Source organism: Kogia breviceps, chromosome 14 (assembly GCF_026419965.1).
Source record: "Kogia breviceps isolate mKogBre1 chromosome 14, mKogBre1 haplotype 1, whole genome shotgun sequence".
NCBI classification, from domain to species: domain Eukaryota; kingdom Metazoa; phylum Chordata; class Mammalia; order Artiodactyla; family Physeteridae; genus Kogia; species Kogia breviceps.
Window position 1 is genome coordinate 84,023,949 of NC_081323.1, and position 7,375 is coordinate 84,031,323.

A 7,375-nucleotide genomic window follows, 5' to 3' on the forward strand; every position below is an offset into this window, starting at 1 on the left:
AGTGAAAAGCACTCCCTTGCCCATCTCTCACTTTATTACACCTCCTGGCAAAATCACAGCCCTGGTAAATGCAACTATCCTCCCGTTCAGTCTCCTTTGCTGGTTCTTCCTCATCTCTGGTCTCAATTCTGGAGCACTCCTAGTGTGTTGGAGGAACAGCCAAGAGGCCACTGTGGACTGGAGGCTCCACTGAGCACTGGAAGCTCAGTCCACAGACATCTTTTCACCACTTACACCCACTCCCTTGGTGATCTCATCCAATCCCCTAGTTTTAAATACCATCTCTTTAACAGTGCCTCAAGGGTGTATCTACAGCCCAGATCTCTACTCTGAATTTCAGACTTGCAAGAATATACTAACATCTCCGCGTGGACATCAAACGGGCAACTCAAACTTGGCATATCCCAAATCCAATGCCTGAACATACCCCACCCCCACAACCTCCTCCTCTTGTGCTTGTCCCACTTGCCCAGTTGCTTAGGTCAGAAACCTTGGGGTTGTGCTTGAACACTCTCTCTTACACCCCACATCCAACCCATCAGCAATCCCTTTGGCCTCTACTTTTTTTTTTAACATCTTTATTAGAGTATAATTGCTTTACAATGGTGTGTTAGCTTCCGCTTTACAACAAAGTGAATCAGTTATACATATACATATGTTCCCATATGTCTTCCCTCTTGCGTCTCCCTCTGTCCTCTACTTTTAAAATACAACCGGTATCCAACCCCAATTTATCACCCTAGTCCAAGTCACCATCATCTCTTGCCTGCATTATTGCAACAGCTCCCTGACTGGTGGCCCCCTAACTGGTGTGCCTGCTTCTGCCCTGGCCCCTACATTCTATTCTCAACAGATTAGAGTGATGCTATTCAAAAAGCAAGTATCCATTCATGACACTTCTCTTTTCAAAACTGTCCAGTGGTTTCCCATTTTCCTCAGAGTAAAAATCAAAGTCCCTTAAGGTAACCATGCTTCCCTTCTGATTCACCGACTACAGTCCAGCTACCAGTTTATGCCTGTTGCCTTAGCATAAGTATTAACAGCATATCCTTCGCTCAGAAGTGACCCAGAGTGGTCTACATATTACATGGGCACCCTACGCATGAAGCCCTACCCGATCTGCATCCTGCCCTCACCTCTGTGGGGTAAGATCATCTCCTGATCTTACCCCACAACGACCTCTGGGCTGTTCCCAAGAACGCCCTGTGGGCACACAGGGCATGAGCCTCCTTTGTCTTCGGAACTCAAATATTACCTTCTTAGTGAAATCTTCTCCACCAGTCCCATTTAATATTGAACTATACCTTCCTTCCCATCCCACTTTCCTATTTTTTTTCTCCATAGCGCTTAACACTAACACTTGTCGTTTACTTGACTGTCTATTCCCAACAGAAAGTTAAGCTCCACGAAACAGGAACTTGTCTTTTCTTCGCTGCTCTAGCTCCGGTACTTCTAACAGCCGCTGGCACTCGAGTGGACCTCAGGAACCATTCTCTGACGGCTCTGGGCACCATCGCGGTCCCGAGGGCTTGCTCCTCACGTGACTGCATTAGCCCCGCCCTGCCCGCTAGGAAGGGAATATGGCGGCGCCCAGGGTGGCCTCAGAGAGAGGGCAACCAAAGAGAGGGCGCCAGCTTGCTAGAGCGTCCGCGCCGCCGCCTAGTCTGCGGGTGCGTCCTGGGAAGGCGTGAATTCGTAGGCTACGTGCTGGTCCTCTTCCCCACCATTTTCAAAAGAAAAAGGAATTGGCCAATCCTCAGAAACTGCTCGGGCTGACCTGCCTACCGTCTCCCCACCGCTTGGGATACCCGGGATCCGAGGCGTGTAGGACAAGATTGTGGGATTCAGTATCTAGATTTTTCTCCCCTCGTGTTGGCTCCCACTTATTAGGTCACCTCGGGGTGTCCCTCCAGCCTCCAGTTCTAGGAATCCCCGAACACACACCCGGACCGCCCCTCGGAGATAGGACGTCCAATCCCCGCCCCCGGGTGCCCCAACTCCGAGTTCAGGCCCTGAATGCGAATTCCCCGGCGATCGAGCCTCCCTACCCCCGCCGTGAGCTCCCCAGGATTAAGTCTCGTGAATCCGGACCCCCCCCTCCCCCAGGGCCCAGGGGCAGATGAGCCCTTGGCCACCGCCCCTACAGTTTCCTGCAGACCCAGCAAACAAAAGGCTCGGGAAGAGAGGCGAGGCTGAGCCGGGCGCCCTTCCTGCAGGAACAGCTGATGGAGCAAAATGACCCAGGAGGGAGAGGAGGGGATGGATGAAATTCCAGGGTTCCTGGAGGACCGCAGCGGGAGGCCAGACTCCTGGATCCTGGGGAGGGAGGGAGTACAGGAAAGCGGCGGTGGAGGGCCCAGGCCGGACCCCGGAGTTCGCTGGGCTCTATCAGATCCCAACCGCCCTGGTGGGGGGGGATGTCAACACTGGATTTCAGGTGAGCTCTCAGGCCCCCACGCTGGAATGGTGGGGGCTGGGAGAGGCCTGAAGGGCTGCGTCATCTCCTCTGGGCCCAGCCTACCGCCCCCTGGCCCGACCTGCTACCCTTGGTGCAGGCCGCACCCTGGCCTGGCTTCCTGCTCCTCCCGAGGCACGGAGCTTTCCCTGCCAAGCTCCACGAACTAGCCCGGGGGCTTCTGGTCTCTTCAGGACCTCGGTAGCCTAGCCCCCAGCCACTAATAGTCCTTGTATTCCTGCCTAGAGCCATTGCCCCTGCCCCCATCCCTGTCAAGAATACAATGGTAAGGGAAGGGCCCTGTCCAGTGGGTGGGGGGATGCTGGCATGGAGGGGGGGCTTGGCCTCATATCCTGTCAGGCTGCCAAGGGAAGAGAGGAAACAAAAGACTTCCCCCTGCTGGGACAATGAGCCTCCCATTACCTCTTCCCCCCTCCCCCCCGCACTCCCCAGCCCCAGCCCTCCCTTTAAGCTCTGGTCCCCGGCCCCCTTGCCTCCGTTCTCTCTACCTCCTTGCCTTCTGGTAGCCCTGGCCTCTGAGGTGAGCTCTGCCCTTCCCCTGCCCTCCTTATCCGCTCGCACTGATGCTTTGCCTCCAGTCTTGGCTGTTTCAGTCCCCTGCCGCACCATCAGCGCTCAGGGCCCCTTCCTCTTCCCCAGCACCAAGATTGGGGGCTGGCTGGGCCAGGCTCCGGTGAATGTTAGGGGCTAAATCACACCCCTTTAATGTCTAGTGGGAAGTAGGGGCTCCTCAAGAGAAAGGGTCCAAGGCTGAGGGAGTGAAGTGCCCTCAGCCTGGCCTGGCTGTGAGAGGAAGGAGGAAAAGGACACGTGTGTCCTACAGGTCCTTGGAGGTGGGGCTGGAAGGCTGTCCTGTGTGCTGAGTGCAGTGTCAGGCCCACCTGCTGGCTACTAGCTGAGTGCATTGCACAGGTCACTTAACCTTCTGAGCCTGTCTCATTTTTAAAGTGGATATCATAACAACGCCCATCCTCTAATGGGGTTCCTATGATGATTTAAATTCGATAATGCTTGTTTAGAATAAAAAAAGGTGAAGTAGTAAAGCTTTCCTCAGTCTTCCCATTCTCTACAGCCTCCTCCACAGCCCCATTCCCACTCCCTGCGGTTTCCATTGCCATCATATGCAAATAACCCCCAAACTGGTATCTCCAGCCAAAATCCTGTCTCTGAGCTGCAGACCCACTGAGCTCAGATCTAGCTCACTTCTGGCCCCGCCTGGATGGTACACAGGGATCTGAAACGCAACATGCCTATCTTCTTCCTGCCAGTTTCACTAGCTTCTACCAAGCTGCCCAATCCCTCACCCTCCCAGCCAGGCTCCAGGTCCTGCCCACTCTAACTCCTTGACATCTTTTGAATCCTCCCCCCTCCCCCCCCCCCACCCACTCATCCATGTCAGTTCAAGCCCTCCCTGTCATTTGGAGAACTGCATTTGGTTTCTCTGCCTTCAGTCTATTCTCCGTAGTTGTACAAGTGGGAACAAATCTGACGATGTTGCTTCTTTGCCAAAATCCCTTCGGTTTTAGGTCTCCAACTCACTCATCCATTGTCAGTATCCTTGCACTCCACACCCTGGCGATGTGAACGCTGTCAGCTTGAGGACAACCTCACCACATCCATGCTTTCGTACTTGCTGTTCCTTCTGCCTTGAAAGCAACCTTTCCCAGCAGTCTCCTCTAGGACTCATTCAGAGAGCATCATCTTCTCCAGAAAGCTCACCTTGAACCTGCAGGCTGGATTCCTGTGCTTCCCCTGTGATCCCATCGGACCCTCTGCCTGCTACCCTTTATGCTCAACACGTAGCCTCCTGTGCTCTGTTGAGGTTTTATGGCAATTTCTAACCCTGGGCTGTCAAGTCCTAGAAGGTAGAGGATAACTTTGTGTTTCCAGGCTTGGTTCATAGTAATTCTTCAAAAAGTCATTATTGGGGCACTTCCCTGGCAGTCCAGTGGTTGGGACTCTGCACTTCCACTTCAGAGGGGCACGGGTTCGATCCCTGGTCAGGGAACTAAGATCCCACATGCCTTGCGGCGTGGCCAAAAAAACCCCCGTGTGTGTGTGTGTGTGTGTGTGTGTGTGTGTGTGTGTGTGTGTGTGTGTGTGTGCGTGCGTGTGTGTATATATATATATACAAAAAATTATTGCTGAGTAAATTAAAGAATGACTAATCAATAAGTGGATAAATAGTCCACAAATATTTATTGAGCATTTACTATGAGAAAGGCTTGCATGGGGCTTAAAGCAGTGAACACAACGTATGTTGCACCTGCTTTCATGAAGCTTAGAGCCACATACAAGCAAATATACAATCACTAGTAAATTAAGGCATGTGTCTATTACAGCTTTGCATATGATGAGCTCAGGAAGGTTTGTGGTGGTCATAGGAGCAGTGGATTCAGGTTTTTTGGGTCCTGGTGTTTTTGTTTGTTTAATTTATATATTTTATTTATTTATTTTGTGCTGCATTGGGTCTTTGTTGCAGTTAGGCGCCTGGGCTTCAGGAGTTGTGCCTCGCGGGCTCTGGAGCACAGGCTCAGTAGTTGTGGCGCACAGGATTAGCTGCTCCGAGGCATGTAGGATCTTCCCGGACCAGGGCTCGAACCTGTGTTCCCTGAATCGGCAGGTGGATTCTTTTCTTTTTTTTCTTTTTTTTTTTTTTTTGCGGTATGCGGGCCTCTCGCTGCTGTGGCCTCTCCCGTTGCAGAGCACAGGCTCCGGACGCGCAGGCTCAGCGGCCATGGCTCATGGGCCTAGCCGCTCCGCGGCACGTGGGATCTTCCCGGACCGGGGCACGAACCCGTATCCCCTGCATCGGCAGGCGGACTCTCAACCACTGCGCCACCAGGGAAGCCCGGTCCTGATGTTTTTACAATTTGGGGGAACCCTTCTTGAGAAAACAAAAACAAAACCATGAATATAAAATTAGGTGTGAAAGTTAATGTTTACCTAGGTTGAGAAATCACAACCAGTTGCAATGTTAAGGTGATAAACACCATAAATATTACAAAATCTAGAAAAACACTAATATTTGTAGTTAATAGCTGCCTACACATCGCTACAATCATTTCATGTCCTGTTTCTTAGATCCAAACTCTTTGACCACCTCTTCATACGATAACGATTTTATAATATTATTTTCTATTCTCTTTGTCTGTTTTTCTCTAGTATGGCTGATTCAATGTTTTTTCTTTCATTGTTGAGAGTTTATAAGAACCTCATTGAGCTTTACAGCTTATTATTGGTACTGTCAGAATCTCTATCAAATTCCTTTCGTGTAAGAGGTGCAAGATTTGGGGCCATTTCAAACATTCTCCTACTGTGAGTCACCTTGAAAACTGTTTACATTGATGGCACTCATTAACCAGGGTGGTGGGAGGAGCCTGGAAGGTGAGGGGTGCCTAAATTTAAACTTGCTGAGCTTCCAGGTAAACTTAACTCTAGACTTGACAGGGTCAGGTGGGCCTTACAAGGGGGACTGGGATATGGGAAAAGGAGTGATGATTTCTACAACTGATGGTGAAAAGAATGATTTGTTTGTTGTTTGTTTATTACACATAGAAAAAAGCCTGAACTCCAAGCCCACTTCAAACAACTGCAACCGGGTGGCGAGCAAAGAGAAAAGCCTACCCGCTGCTGGGGGAGAGGTGTGCTCCACACAGGCACTGCCACAGCAATATATTGACCACGGACGGGGAACAGGGATGACAGCCTCATATTTGGGCTGGGAGCACAGTGAAGTACTCTAAGTGCTCTAACAATGAAGGAAGGAGGGCTCGAGACTTGTTTGAGCCTGTGGATCAAGCATCAAACCAGGTAGTAACATGGATGCTCACCTGTGTGATGAAACTCAGTGGATACTGAATTAGCTTGCCCGCGAAGTGGTCCGAGGGTGGAGGAAATGACCTCAACACCCCCAGGAGAGGCCGAGGATGATTTTTGAGGATAGGAGTGAAATATCTCAGCTATCATCTCCATGCAAGAGGGATATAACGGGATTTCCACCAGAGTGTAGACCTTTGAGGTGCGAAGCCCTGTTTTACAAATCTGGCAAACTGGCACGGTGATCACCTGGCACACAGTAGGTGTTCAATAAAGCTTTCGTTTTATTCATTCCTTGACTGGTGTACATTAGGTATTAGGAACTGAATTACCTGCTGGGGGATGGGAGATGATGACCTATGATGCAGGTGGTGCTTTGCTCGCTCTAGCTGCGGGAGTCCTCAGGGGGTCAGAAATACAGGGTTTGAATCTGCGGTGAGCTGTTGTACACCCCTCCGGTCTCATCAGCCCCTTGCTCCACCCAGCCTCATTTCTCTGTGCACCTGGGTTTCTCTTCCATTCCGGCCATGCACCGACACCCCCACCATGATGCTGAACTGCATCCCCCATCAAAGGAGACAATTCAAGCAACCAAGAGCCTGAGGGGGCGTTGAGGGCAGGGCCCAGGAGGAGACAGAATCATACCTCTTAGAGGCTAGAGAATGAGTGCAGAGTGAGAGCAGGGGAAGGTGCGTCGGGAGGAGATGGATAGCCCGGAGGAGAAACTGAATAAGAAGGGATACTGGACTTGGATCGGGGAGGGAGGAGGGAATTCCCAAGCCCTGGCCTGGTCTGCCTGGCTCCAGCCAAGCTGGCTGTTTCCTGCCCCTTGTGACCCCCCCCCCCACCCCGGAGCAGGACCCAGGCAGGGCTACGAGGAAGGGCAGGGGTGTGGGGGGCGCCACTTGTGGCAGCAAGATAAGTGCGCTGGGACAAGAGGTCACTGCAGGCCTGGCTGCGCTCGCTGTGGGTTAGAGGGGCTTGGCAACCCCCCAAGCACCACGGACTCCTCTTTCCCTCTCTCGGCTGCTCAGCTCCTCTATACTCGGCCCCCCTTCAATACCTTCTGAGTCTAAGCTC

At 51.9% G+C, this 7,375-nt stretch overlaps 1 long non-coding RNA gene across 1 annotated transcript; it reads left to right on the plus strand.

The window, feature by feature from the left end:
• Positions 1 to 2,927: 2,927 nt before the first annotated feature.
• LOC136792515 (uncharacterized) lies at positions 2,928 to 6,586 on the plus strand. The gene is made up of 2 exons (XR_010836413.1): positions 2,928 to 2,996; positions 6,035 to 6,586. It is a non-coding gene; the product is annotated as an uncharacterized lncRNA (long non-coding RNA).
• Positions 6,587 to 7,375: the final 789 nt, after the last annotated feature.